The sequence below is a fragment of the Lactuca saligna genome, chromosome 6, assembly GCF_052625555.1.
Source record: "Lactuca saligna cultivar CGN05327 chromosome 6, ASM5262555v1, whole genome shotgun sequence".
NCBI classification, from domain to species: Eukaryota; Viridiplantae; Streptophyta; class Magnoliopsida; order Asterales; family Asteraceae; genus Lactuca; species Lactuca saligna.
The window spans coordinates 63,884,448-63,900,162 of NC_136422.1; the positions used below are offsets into that span (position 1 = coordinate 63,884,448).

The 15,715-nt window shown below is 35.2% G+C and overlaps 1 pseudogene; it reads left to right on the plus strand.

Moving 5' to 3' along the window:
• Nucleotides 1-2,696: 2,696 nt before the first annotated feature.
• Nucleotides 2,697-11,812, plus strand: LOC145002658 (actin-related protein 2-like; annotated as a pseudogene).
• The last annotated feature ends 3,903 nt before the right edge of the window (nt 11,813-15,715 follow it).

Below are 15,715 nucleotides of genomic sequence, written 5' to 3' on the forward strand. Positions count from 1 at the left end.
TTGTGGTGCGGTTTGCGATTTGTATTTTTGTTAAACCACATTATGCGGTGCGGTTTGTGGTTTACAATTACAAAAATTGTGGTTCAAACTGATTTAATGATTATATATATATATATATATATATATATATATATATATATATATATATATATATATATATACACACGCACACACACACACAAAAATATTTTGACAGTGATAACGTTTATTAATTCAATTCATCCTAAATTAGTGGCATTATCTTAAGTTTTTGAAATGTAATCAATATTTCTTTAAATTTAATTAATCCAAAAATTCATACAGTAGCCAAAAATTTTCATTATGTTTTCTAAACTTTTATATATATATATATATATATATATATATATATATATATATATATATATATATATATATATATATATATATAAAAGTAGTTAAAGACTATATTTCTATGACCACAAAAATTTTTAATTACCACTAAGTAAATCGTTAGTGACGACAATGATAGTATAGTCATTAATTAGTCAAACCGCAAAACCGTATGAAAACCTCATAAACTGCACGCACAAAACCGCACCGCATAATGAGGTTTAGAAGGTTCGTGGTGCGGTTTGTGGTTTCTAAATAACTCAAACCGTATATGCGGTGCGGTTTGCGGTTTTGGCTCTAAACCGCAGCGCGCACACCTTTAGTTTTAATAATGATTTAAAAACGAATTTTTTGGACTGTATTTTTAGGATGTTTCACTTAAGATCAACAGCGTCGGCTTCACGAACACTGATTTAATTTAATTTTACCATTGAAACTTTTGATTCTCATGAAATTCATAAGCTCAACAACCATATCAGATTAAAAACATTGATCACAACAAGATACAATGCTTTCGATAGAGAAAGAAATAAATTTAATTGGGGATCCAAAAAGGGTTAATTTAATTGAAATGAAAGAGTGCCAAAGAGATGATAGTGCCTTTACGCCTATCTTCAACCAAAAGTTATAGAGGCTTAAAAGGTAGATATTTTAATAAAGGTTATGGTATTTACTTTACTTTTCTTTTATTTATTACGTACATAATTATATTATTATTTTACTAATCGTATTTTATTTTCCATTATACTCCATTTAAAATAAAAAATTAAAGATAATTTAGTAGAATTTATTTCAATTAATTTTTATTTTGTATAAGATGTACAATTTGTACAATTATTATATAATAGGTCATTTAGTCTTTAAATTTGAAAGGTTCTTAATTATTAAAAGTTAAAAATTATAATACCTCGTAAAAAATCATAATTCATATTGAACTCCTAAAAAAATTATAGAAAAATAAAAATTTAGTCTAATCACAAATAATCATGTGATTATACGTATCTAATCACATATGATTAAATACATTAGATCAATTATTGAATTGAAAATATGAAAATGAATATTGATCATATAAATCATATATGATTATATATATATATATATATATATATATATATATATATATATATATATATATATATATATATATATATATATATATAATCACACATGATTATATATATCTAATAACATATGACTTATATGGATACAATTCATTTTCATATTTTCAAATCAATATTTATTCTCTTGTATTGAGCCACATGAAATTATATATCTAATCACATATGATTTATATGGATAAACTTCGATTCCGCATTCTTTATTTAGTATTTGTTCTCTTGTATTTAATAACATGTAATTATATGTATTTATCACAGACAATTTATTTGCAAAAGATACGTTTTCACATTTTCGATTCAATAATATATTGTTCTTTGTCTACATTAATCATATATGATTCAATACATATAAAACATATTTTTTTGGATACATATAATCACATATGATTAATTATACGAGCACAACTTTTGAATAGATAATGAAAAACTTAATCTTGTCCACATAAATCATGTGCGATTACATACATATAACCACATGTGATTATATGTATCTAATCACATATGAATTATAGGAACAATATTCTTTTTCATTTTTTGATTCAATAATTTTTTCTAGTGTATTTAATCACACCACTAGAAAACAACCCTTTAATGACATGTGAACAATGACACTCACTGATTTATGATACATATTTTTTGCGTGTCCTAAAAGTAATGTCAGCTTTTCCAACTTTAAAAGATAGAGGACACACATTTGTGTGTGCCCTAAAATTAGTGTCCAACAAAAAACATTACAAACACAGAGGGTGCTTATCTTAAATGTGTGTCATGTAAAGGTTTCGTTATATATATTTTTTTCAAGAATGCGTGTTACGGTTTTTTAATAGCTAAGGGGGGAAATGAAATCCCTAAAAATTAAAAACCTTGACTTTTGCAATCACCCTTTTGCCCGCAAAGAAGAAACACCTCTACCCTCTACCGATGCCACCATCATCTTCACAAAATCGACAAGGTCTCTAGTCTTCCCCTACTTCCAACCCTCAGGAACCCTAGAAAACCTTCATTGGTTGTTTCACAAATAATTACACATGATCTACAAACAAAATCTTTGGAAACTCAGTGACCTCAATCTCATAAACACTCTCAAGTTGCCATTATCATTGATTGAGGGTTCTATAGCTCTAGCATCGACGATTGAGGGTTATGCGTCCCTCTCTACCTCTCGTCTACTCTATTTTGAAACAATCGATCATGAGTCTACCATTTAGTTACTAATTTGATTCAATGAAGTGTTTTCATTGTGAGAATTTTCCGACATTTGTATTTCCTTGTGTAATAGGTAGATCGATATTGAGATACGAAGATACACTTCTGGAACAAGAGTTGAAGGTAAATATACTCCTATTTTTATTCTCAATGAAAACTTTTGTATAAAGGTCTGATGATTATATAAGTGCTTTGATTTATTTGATTAGTGCTAGCCCTTGTTTTATTGGTATATTTATTTATAGTTTGTAGCATATCAAGTGATCATTAATAACGAAAATGCTTCCTTTATTCATGGTTCATACAAGATATTGTTGTTGGTGAAACTTGTTTGAACTTAAGACATCATGTAGACATATCTTATCCTGTCAAAAATGGCATTGTGCAAAAGTGGGAATATATAGGTCATGTTTGGGATCATGCCTTCTATAATGAGATCAAGGTGAGTGCTTGCTACCTTTTGATATGTTGTCTGAGAACTTGATGTGTTAGCACCTACTGTCTGTTTTAATATAAAACTCCTCCATATTTCTTTCTTACAGGTGGATCCATCAAAATGTAACATTTTCCTAACAAATCCACTTATCAATCTTTCAAAAAATAAGGAAAAGATGGTATGTGCAAATAATATACTCATAATAATGATTTTCATTTATAGCTTCAAATGCAGTATGCAAACTTGATTATAGATTAACCTTGATTTTAGGTGGAAACTATGTTTGAGAAGTACAATTTTGCTGATATGCTCATCCAAATATAATTTGTATTGACATTGTATGCTTATAGGGTAAAGGTTATAAAACTTCAAATTTGCTTCTTGTAAATTGACATGAGTACATGACATGTATTTTACTTGAGCTACAACCTTCCAAATTAACCCCTATTCTAATGTCAAATATGACTCCTTTTTAAACAAATTCTCAAATACTTCAAGAATTAACTTAGATTTTATTTACCTAATCTTAATTTGATGTCAAAACGTGTTTACATACTAGACTAGTCGTTGACTCTAGTGATGGTGTCAGTTATGTGGTAAGTAGTTTCATAACTATTTCTACTTAGTGCCTCCAAAATAAAGTAACCTTGATTTCTAACACTAATGTGTTCCTTCAGGTTCCTGTTGTAGATAGCTACCCATTTCCTCATCTTACTAAACAAATGAATGTTATTGGATGTCATATAACAACATATCTTGTTGATTTACGACTTAGCAAAGGGTAAGTATTGCCATATTATTTTATGTGTTATTTTTCTATAATAGTTATGATTGTACATGTGCTACTGAGACTTCTAAACTAGTTTTTCATATGAAGTTAAGCAATGAATAAGAGTAATGATTTTGAAACTGTTAGAGATATCAAAGAGTTATCATATAATGATATTGCTAAATATATCTCTTATATGACTAAGAGTCATTATAAAATGATATTGTTAATAGAATATGATCCTACAGGGTCATACCTTATAACAAGTTAGTACTAATTGATTATATATGTAACATCCTGTTTCGAGAAGTTTTCTATTTCGGGAATTATGGTCACTAGGTGGATCAAGTAAAGAACTTTGGCTTCAGAGGATTTGGGATTATACCCAATTGGAGGTGGATGTTACAGGTTATATGGTCCACACGCTTAGTTTATGCTTTGGAGTCAAATGGTATAATGGTAAAAGTGATGCTTCAAACTTCTTCATAAATTAATAATTATAGTTCGGTAAGTTTTAAGTCAAAGGATATTAGATATGATTGTAGTTCTTCTCATTACCTTTCCTATCATATAAAGAACACCAAAAAAAAATTGATACAGATAAGTTATGACCATTAGAAGTTAAGAAAGAAATGGGTTTTGTTTTATGCGTTGGGCATACATGGCATGTACACTGGGTGTACTGCATGAAAGTGGGGCGGTTATCCTTTAAGTACGCCAGACATACATACATGTAGGGCGTACTCATGTGCATATTAAACCCAATTTTTATGGTTTGGACCTTATAAAACATCTTTATCTTCCTTGACTTTGGCCTTATTTCCATTATCCATCCTCTCCATCCTTAATTTCAAAATCCTAATCTTTGAGAGCTTTTTTTTTACCTTCAAAGTGTTCTTGGTGCCTTGTGGAAGAAGGAGAAGTTCATCCTTGTGGACGTTTATGGGTAGAGGTTCGAGATCCAGGAGTTTTATCATCTTTGAAAGCTTCTAGAGGTATAAAGCTTCAAACTTTATGGATCTTTAGTGTGGATCTAGTTTTGGGTTATGTTTTGAGCATGTTTTGGTCCCAAGGCTTGGATCTTGTGAATAGAAGTTACTCCAGAACCATTGATCTTCATTTCTAGTCATTTTTGTGGTCATTAAGTCATAAAAATCGAATGTTGATGGGTATATCTCTTCCATGCATGAGTTAGTGGTCCTTTGGTGAAGATATGAATCTAGGGCTTTGGTTTGGACTCCATTAAGCTATGAAAAGTTATAAATCCGGGAGCTTTATGACGTAAGATGTCCCTTAGAGTCAAATCTAGGAGTTGCACATTAGATCTTAAGGTATTAAGAGCTTAATTTTGAGTTTGGGTAGAGTGGCGTATGTCGGGCGTAACCTCTTGGTACGCTGCGTAACAGGTATCAGCTCATTTCCTATTTTGCAATCAAGTAGTATGTTGGGCACAATGGGGTGGTACGCAGTGTATACTCACTGGAAGTCTTCATTGGCCATTTTTAGGCCTCAACTCTTTAGGGGTTTTGGGCCATAATTAATTGGACAAACATGGGAAGGGTAAAATAGTCTTTTACCCTTAGTATGATAAGAGATGATTTGGACCTTTGATTATGGGTTATAACCCCGATTATTAATTAGGGTTGACTTTGGGTTATTATCAGTGTGATGAGTCGTGGTAGGAGCAGCTCGAGTGTGTGATTCGGTTATCTTCAGTTGGAGGTGAGTATTTTCATTGTATTTGTGGGTCGAAGGCACCAATATAGGGCCACTAGATTGTGTATATAGGATTCTAGCTGACTTTATGACTCTTGCTTTAATTTATGATCGGGTTGAACTAAAACCCATGGCTGGGCCCATTAGTGTTTAATCGGGTGGAAATAAACCCGAGGCTGGGCCCAGGAGTATATGATGGGTTGAAACAAACCCCAAAGGATGGGCCAATGATTGTATGTTGGGTTGCAATATACCCTAATGTTGGGCCAAAATTTATGTATGGTATGTGGTAGTTTGGGGAACTGACTTAGCTTTGTGCTTATGATTTTGTGGTTTTAACATTTTCACGTACTTCCATTTTTAAAAGGAAGGGCTCGGCTTGATCGCAATACATCCCGTGAACATTTATTCTGGAATGATTGTTTATGATTTTACTCTGATTGTTTAAGAATACTTTTACTCTGATCATCTTTCGGATAATGAATGAATAGTTTTGACTTATTTAAAAATGAAAATTTTATCAATGTGTTTGGGTCTTTAAAGTTGGTATCAGATCATTGGTTTGATGGATTCGGACGCACTCTTGGGTGTGCTTGAACTCAAAATGAGGATTTCTAAAATCCTTCAAAAAGAAAATTATATTCTAAAAAGGTTTTCTAGGAAAAATGGTGCGATGCATGCAATCAGGCGAGCTCAAGTAAGTATTTCCCAAAATACACATACATGTGTTATACTTATTGTGTTGGTATAAGTATATGAGAACTTATTGCTATATTAGAGCTAAGGAGCTGCTCAGGATTTCATGATAGAATGCTAGGAGAGATGTCTATATATGCTTGTTGATTGAGCTTTTGGAACTGCATGAGAGTATGGATTTCAGATGTTGTATAAAATGGTCTGTTTGTGATACCTTGTAGCCTGGAAGGAATTGGATGCTATGTATGATTTTGAATCTATGTTGGTGAAATTGATTACTAATTTTATGCTTTGAAAATTGTATATGATTAGGTTATATAACCTTAGAAGGATTGATTTGGCCTTATTTCCCATTTATTTTCTAGTTGTGGGCTTAGGGCAGAATCACTCATTTGCCAGTCTATGTGATTTTGTTTTGTGTATAATTTATATGCATAAGGCAACTAAAAATGTTAGTGGAAGTTCCTAGCATTGTAGTAGCAAGTGAGTTGGAGGATGCCTTTAGATAAATTTAGAGTGATTTTCTTGGCCCTCTTATGCAACTCTTATCCGAGTCCAACCATTGTATGTGTGGGTCTTTTATTCGAAAGATTATTTAAGGATTGTTGCACATAATTGTATTCATGAAGTAGTTAGCTAATATTAGTAGGGGCTCTTCAACAGCTGATGGCAGGGTGACGTTGGAATCATAGGAGATCCTAGGAAGTGCGTTAGAGGTATTTATATACTGTTTAGTAGTGCATACTCGTTTGAGAATAGGTTTATGTGGTTGGATTGGACTGTAGTAGACACGAGTAGTAACTTAGAGGATCCGGAACAATCATTGAGGAAAGTACGGATAGGGTAGATTGTATGGTTTGACACCATGATTCATTGCAATGTGTTTCAATCTTATTCTTTTTATCAGTTATGGTTATTTAGGCTAAGGATGGGTTTGGTGAATTGTTGGGGCTTTAGTGGTCATGTCAGTTTGAGCTTGATTGGTGCGAACCTAGATAGGTTAGTTGATTATGAGGTCTTGAGGGCCTTGTTCGAGGTAGTGCCAGTTAAGTCGTGTGACTTAACAAGGAAGCGATTGTGATGATCCAGCTCGAGGATTGCAGCCAGAGGCTGAGTGATTGGCAGACAGATTGGGATGTCACTATCAGGAGTAATGTCCTTCTAGCTTTCCGTGTTTGGAGGAAAGAGAGAGCAGACATGAGATTTCAGAGTTGGGATGTAGACCCAACATGGGGCTATATGGTTATAGTTTTTTGTGGCAAGTACGATAGTATAGGAATGCACAAGTGGGTTCTTGTGGTATGGTTGCCTCGAGGGTGTGCCACTATATAAAGAACATTATACCCTCAAGGGTCAGCCTCCTTCTCACCAGTCAGCCTCCTTCTTACCCTTAGGCAGTTTGGATGAAACCCTAATCCTCTATGAGAGCTCTTTGAGCTTGGAAGGCTTGGTGAAGAGCATTTTGGTGATTTGGATCCACTCTTCAAGGAAGCAAAGGTCAAGGCAAGGTGTTGGTGCAAAGGAGAAATTTCACATCTGGGATTGTTGCTTCTCTACAGACCTTTTCAAGGTATAAAGTCATGAACTTGATGATTATCTCCTTGGATCTCTTAGATTGATTTTTAGGACCATTTTGGTCTAAAGGGTGAAGCTTTGTGGTTTAATCTGATTTCTCGTACTCGGAGTTGCTACTCTCAGTTCTAAATGAGTCCTTATGGTAGAAAGTTGCCACCTTTGATGTTCTAATGGGTTAATGCATGAGTTAAGTCCATTTCCATGGAAGTAGATTGTCATTTTTGGAGTTTGAGCTTATGTGGATCATGTAAAGCTATCAAGTAAGCAACTTTATGGTTTAAGACATTAATAAGGACTTGGATCTGTGTTTGTATCTTCTGGATCAGTGTATTAAGCACTTAATGGGAAAGTGACTTAACAGGGGGATTACGCTTAGCGTACATGTAGGTACGCCCGACGTACTCACAATTTGGCTTGTATGCTTAGCGTACATAGGAATACGCCCATCGTACTCATCAGATATGGGTTTGGGGGTTTTGGGCCTCGGTTTGGGCCATGCAAGGGATTTTGGTTCTTTAGGCTTTAGTTGGCCATCAAAAGTCAGATAAAGTGTGCCAAGGAGATGTTCAGACTTAGGGTAAAGCCCATTAGAGGATTTGGGCCTAATTTGGCAAATTGAGCCATTAGTAGGCCACTAGTGGGCTTGGAAAGCCTATCTATTGTTGGGCTTTTGTTTTCGAATTGGGCCTAAGTTTGGATCATATTGGGCCATGGGTAAAATGGTCATTTTACCACATGCAGGGATTTAGGATTATAGTTTGGGACCCAATTGCTTATTGGGTATATTGTTTGGTAGAGGCAGCTCAGGAAGTTGGCGAGGCAGCAACAAATGATTTCTTCAAGAAGCTTCTGCATTCAAGGTGACTCTTTTCACCATACCAATGGGTCTAAGGCACTAAGGCCGACCCATTTTATGTTATATGGTATTATAGTTAGCTTTATGCTAGGTGGTATGCTAGTAATTATATGATGTGTGGTATGCTAGTTGTCTTTGTGATACTTGCATGGAAGACCCCGAGGTGAGTCTGTGGCATTGGAAGTAAGACCATGTGGGGTATCCCATGGAAATCCTAGGTAAAGACCATGCATGACAACCCATGACATTGGATGTAAGACCATGTAGGGTAGCCCATGGCAGTCCTAGGTAAAGACCATGTGTGGTAGCCCATGTCATTGGATGTAAGACCATGTGGAGTAGCCCATGGCAGTCCTAGGAAAAGAACATGTAGGGTAGCCCATGGCATTCTTACTGGTTTTTGTATGCATTGCTTATGTGTTATATGTAGCTTTTATAGCTAGCAGGAAAATGTGGTACAGGTAGCTTTTATAGCAACATGATATGTGATATGTTGTTTGTGTGTATGGTATGCTCTGGGAAACTCACTAAGCTTCGTGCTTATAGGTTTTGTTATGGTTTCAGGTATCATCGTTTTGGAAAGGAAGGGCTCGGATTGATCGCAGTGCACACACCTATAATTTCCGCAATGAATGATTTTGGGATGAACTCTGATAAACGTTCCACTTAATGATGATTTGAATTGTTTAGAATAAATGGTATCAATGTTTTAGCTATATTAAAACTGAAATTTTTACCCTTGATTTTCGGGTCGTTACATGAATAGACCATTAGAATTATTGCTTTTGCATCTGCAATGGATTCTTGACGTTAAAGGTTGTTGTGATAGGGAAGTTTTTTAGGGTCTCCCTCTAATATTCAAAATCTCTTTGAGTTTTCTTGGTCTTTATCTGGAAGATCATCCTGCATTGTGTTATACATTTCAAGGGTCTAGTGTGCTATGTATCTGGTTGAGACAGTTTGAGATTTGGTTTGTTATGAAACTTTAATTGGTTGGAGTTCGAACACTAAGCGGGGGAGAAATGGGTATTATTCCTGGAGGATCATCGATCTATTCGAGTTTATGATTTCGTAAGAATGGGTCATAAGGATCTGCGGTTAGGGTATGCGAGACTTTGGTTTAACATTTGGTCAAGACGGTGGCGCAAATGAAGTTGCTATTAGATACATGTGCTCAGGAATGCATAAGTTGTCTTCACAACATTAAGTTGTGGACAAGGAACTCGTTGTAGCGATTTGGTTCGCTCATGTTGGGAATTAGTTGTTGAGGAATTTGTCAGCTCGTTGTATAGATTGTTATCTATTGTTTAGGTTGGGCAGTTATTGATCGGTAAATCATCTTCAGAGTTGGGTATGTTTAGTTCCTCATGGGCTTTGTTTAATAGTTTATTAGATCATTGAATTAGTTTTCAATGCATTCTCGGTCGTTGGTTATTTCGTTCATCTTCAACAACGGAGGCTCTTCAAAAGTTTTGAGTTGTATAAGTTGAAGTTCAATGGATGCGTCAACTTATCGACAAGTTCTATATGTTGGATAATTTTGGCCTATAGGTAATTTTATCCTCAATATTTGGTTATGTTAGTATTGTCATAGCAGGGCTCAGGTTTGGCCATTATCCTTGGATTTGGGAGTTCGGATGTCGAAACGGGTTGTTTACATTTTAGGTGTGACTATGGATCTAAGTAGATTCTAATTTTGGCATGTTGTGTCAGCAGTTTTGGTATCTAGATTGATCCGACCAGGGTTCTGACAACATTTTTGAGTAATTTTGGAAGTTTTATCGAGCTAGTTACGTATTGGTTGGATCTGTTCACTTTCAATCGAGGTGTGGGATCTTGTATCAGTTGCTCATGAGAATGTTTTTGTCAATGGATAAGGTTTGTTATCCTGTTAGGTATACTGTTACTTCACCCTTTTGATAAGGTTTTGAGGAAGATGGAATGTAGTAGATCTAGGGTTGGTTATGGGTTCCCTTGAGGGTGTGTATTATTGTAAGTTCATTATATATTGTCATGAGAAGTGTATGTGGACTGAGGATGATAGCATGGAAACAATTGGCTCTGGTTTTTGGCTTGGTTCTTATTTGGTTTATAGATCTTAAATTGGAACAATAGTGCAACTGCCCATCTCATTCTCTGGTTGAGTACGGACATGTTTTCGTCTGGTTTTGTGTTTGTAGCAGCCTGTTCTGTAAAAGAGATTGGTAGGTGATTGTGGAAGTGTTGTAAGACTATGGTGTGGCCTACAACATTCACTAGATTGGTAGGCGATGCTAGAAATGTTGTAAGACTATAGGGTGGCGCGTAGCATTCACTAGGTTGGTAGGCGGTTGTTGATGTGTTGTAAGACTGCAAGGTGGCTCGTAGCATTGATTGGGTTGGTAGTCAGTTGTGGAAGTGTTGTAAGACTGTGGGGTGGCCTGTAGCATTCACTAGGTAGATAGGTAATTGTAGGATTGTTGTGAGTCTAAGACTTGGCTCGTACCCTTGACTAGGTTGAGTTTGACCATTACAGGAAGGGTGGTGAGACTGTGGAAGGGACACGACATTTATAGGATTTAGAATGGTTGTAGGCCGACTTGGAGCTTGGGGGAGTGATTATAACTATGGCCGGGCAGGTAGCATTCATCTGGAGTGAAGTGGACTAGCTAATGTTCATGAGAAGGCGGATTATACTGCCCTTGGTTTGATCAGGAGGGTAGTTGGATCCATGACGACCAACAAGCTTGGATAGCCTCGGTCAGTTAGACTCTTGGTGGGAGTCACGTGGTGCGGATGTGTGTGAGGATATAAGTTTCCCCAGCTGGTCGGAACTTTGATATATCATTTAATGGGAAGGTCAGTTTGGAACCATGAAGATCTTGGTTAGATAAAAAAATGCAAATGGTTGGTTAACAGGATGCAATTTATATGTTGGTTTGACATCAATGATTGAGACTTATGGTGGAAATCTCCTTGTGTTAAGGTTCAAGATTATCGACATTGGTGAATCGTTAGAATATCTGTGGACCAGTTACCCGTATGGTAATTTAGGATTGGAGGAATTCATTCGGTCTGCATTGCAAAGTGGACTTTTATGGAAGTAATATGATACAGTTCTTGTCATCTAGAGACTAGATATGGTTTTAGGATTTTCTATTTTTCAGGCAGCGGAGTTGGATTTTCCTTAGTTGGTAGAGGATGGAGGATTAAGGTTCGATTTCTCACAGGGATTTATGATCTCTGCTACGATTGGGGCTTGGATAACAATATTAGAAGGCTATTTTCTCTACGAGCAAGACTTCTTAGTCCTAATTGGTAGTCAGGAAGTCCGACATGGTCGTCTGGTGTAGCATAGTAAGTTTTAAGAAATGATTTCGAGGACAAAATGTAATTTAATTGGGGGAGAGTTATAACATCCTGTTTCGAGAAGTTTCCTATTTCAAGAATTATAGTCATTGGGTGGATCAAGTGAAGACCTTAAGTTTCAAAGGATTAGGTATTAAACCCAATTAGAGGTGGATGTTATAGGTTATGTGATCCAAGCTCTCTGTTTGTGTTTTGGAGTCAAAGGGTATAATGGTAAAAGTGATACTTCAGACTTCTTCATGAATTAAGGATTCTAGTTCGGTAAGTTTAAAGTCATAGGAGATTAGATAGGATTGTAGGGCTTCTCATTACCTTTCCGAGCTTATTAAGAACGTCGAAAATGGAATTGGGACGCATAATTATGACCATTGGAAGTTAAGAAGGAAATGGGTTTCCGCCTGTACATTAGGCGTGCATGGCATGTACGTTAGGTGTACTACATGAAACTAACGTGATTACCCTTTAAGTATGCTGGACGTACATAAGGGTACGCAAGGAGAACTCATGTGAATATTAAACCCAATTTGTACGGTTTGGACCCTATAAAACCTCATTATCTCCTTCGAGTTTGGCCTTATTTCTAGCGTCCATTCTCTATAACCATAACATCAAAACCCTAATCTTTAAAAGCTTGTTTTTGGACCTTCAAAGTATTTTTGTTACTCGTGGAAGAAGGAGAATTTCATCCTTGTTGATTGTTGTGGCTTGATCTTGGAGATTCAGGACTTTTATCATCTTTGAAAGCTTCTGGAGGTATTAAGCTTCAAACTTTATGGCTCTTTAGTATGGATCTAGTTTTAGGTTATATTTTGAGCATGTTTTCTTGTAAGTAGAAGTTACCCCATAACCTTTGAGCCTGATTTCTAGTCATTTTTAGGTCAATAAGTCATAAAATTCGAATCTTGATTGGTATATCTCTTCCATGCACGAGTTAGTGGTCCTTTGGTGAAGATATAAATCTAGAGTTTTGGTTTAGACTCCATTAAGCCTTGAATGATAAAAAAAATTCGGGAACTTTATGACTTAAGACGTCAATTAGAGTTAGATATGGGGGTTGGATATTAGGTCTTAAGGTATTAAGAGCTTAATGTGAGTTTGGGCAATAGTGGCGTACGCCGGGTGTACCCTCTTGGTATGCTGCATGTAACAGGTTACAACTCGTTTTCTTTTCTGCAATCAAACAATACGTTGTGTGTAATGTGGTGGTACGCAAGGAATACTCACCAAAAGTCTTCATGGACAATTTTTGGTCCTCAGGTCTTTAGTTGTTTTGGTCCATGATTAGTTGGATAAGCATTAGAAGGGTAAAATGGTCTTTTACCCTTAGTAAGATAAAATATGATTTGGACCTTTGATTATGAGTTAAAACCCTAATTATTAATTAGGGTTGACTTTGTGCTATGATCAGTGTGAGGAGCCGTGGTAGTAGTAACTCCAGTGTGTGATTCGGTCATCTTCAGTTAGAGGCGAGTCTTCGCACTATATTTGTGGGTTAAAGGCACCAATGTCAGCCCACTGGATTGTGTATGTAGGATACTAGCTGTCTTTGTGACTCTTGCATTATTGTATGATCGAGTCGAAATAAATCCCAAGGCTAGGCCCTAAGGTTGGGTCCATTATAGTATGTTTGGGTTGAAATAAACCCTAGGGATGGGCCCATGAGTATATGATGGGTTGAAAAAAACCCAAGGGTTGAGCCCGTGATTAGATGTTGGGTTGCAATATACCCTAGGGCTAGGATGTGGTGTTTTGGGGAACTCATTAAGATTTGTGGTTATAGTTTTGTGGTTTAAACATTTTCAAGTACTTCCAGTTTCAAAAGGAGGAGTCCAGCTTGATCTCACTGCATCCCCTGAAGATTTATTCTGCAATGATTGACTTTTATGATTTTTTAAGAATACATTCTACTCGAATCGTATTTGGGATAATGAACGAATGTTTTTGACTTATTAAGAATGAAAATTGTATCACGTTTTTTGGGTCGTGACAAATTATTAGTATAATTTGATTATTAATAAATATATGAAGACTTGTATTTAATTGGAAAAACATTATTTTATGAAAATAATATATTCCAATATACTGGGAATTATTGTTTCTATGAAATAATAATAAAAGAGAACAAAACTAGCTTAATATCATACCCTATGATTATTTATGTCATGTACAAATAAGTGGACACTTCGAGTAATCACGTAGTTAATATATGTAAATAGCTAGTTGTGTAAAGTAAATAGCACTTGAACCTTGTTTCATTGGCAAGCTAAATTGTAGCTTCTATGTGACAAGGTTAGATTGATTTTGAATTTTTTAATACTTGTTCGCATGCTTGTAAAGAAGAGCATACTCATTCTCTTTACTAGCCTTACTTTAGTAGACAAGGCATGCAAATAAAAGAGAGTTTTTACTAGTTATTTTCTTGGTTCTTTAGCATAAAACTATCACTCAAAGGGATGCCAAAACCGTGGCTTCTTGGCCCCTTTTCTCCTTCCTCTTCTTCTTGAAAATGGTGAAATATTTGAAGACAAATAAGTTGCTTTCTATTAAGACTTATTTATATATATCTTAATAGATTAAAAGTAACTTATTAACAAGTGTATGCTAGCATATTTTGGTGGCTTAATCTTGCTTTGGTGGATACTTTTAGAGAACTCTTGTTTTAAAGCTTAATAGTGATGGAGATTAATGCCCATAAGCATAAGAAACTCGATAATATTACTAAAAGTTTTAGTTTCCTTTTGGATTACACACATGACCAAACATAAAGCACAAATAAAAAGATATCAGGAACTTGTATTATTAATTAATTAATAGTTTAATTAGTTAATTACATAATAAAGGAATTTGGAATATTCTATAATGATTTGAAATAACTAGATAATTACAAATATGTTCGGTAATTATCTTTAAGGTTTCAAATCATCTCCTCATCTAAAGAGAGGTAAAAACCTAGTTTTGGTACATAAGAAAAATACCTTTTAGTCAACAAAGTTCGGAACCCTAAGAAAACCCTAGTATTATGGAAACTAGTTCCCATGACATCGTTACTAGATTTCCATAATGTGGTGCATCCTAGAATCATTTGATCGATTTTGTTTGCTAGTAGTGTTCAAGGTGTTTTTAGATCTGTGAAGGTTTTACGTCTTGGGTGTGATCACAAGAGAGGAATTCTACGTTGGGTTCTTAAGTTCGATCAACTGGCTAGAAAAAAGAAGACTAAGAAAAACCCTACGGTATGCTTACTTGTTTTTTTAGTCCTACTGAATTGTATGGATTTGTTTTAGTTATATCTGCTTTTTTTGAGTCTTTAGATCAGATAAATTGTTGTTTCTATTGCCTTGATTAGATCTTTTATTAGGCTTGATACCCATCAGTGGTATCAAAGCGTAGGTTAGCTCAAGTTTATTGCACATAGACTTTGTATTGATTATGTTATGTTTTCATGTGAAGGATTTCTATGTTTATTTCATTTTAAATTGTCCAGAAATTTGCCTTGTTAAAATCAGATGTGTATATACTTTGAAAAATGACTTTTGGTCCTTCTGCCTCCTTGGCACATCATGGTAGGTCCTCCACCACATCGTGGTATCTATTAGATGCTGATTCCAAACCGCAAATGTCTCAACACCACATCGTGGTCC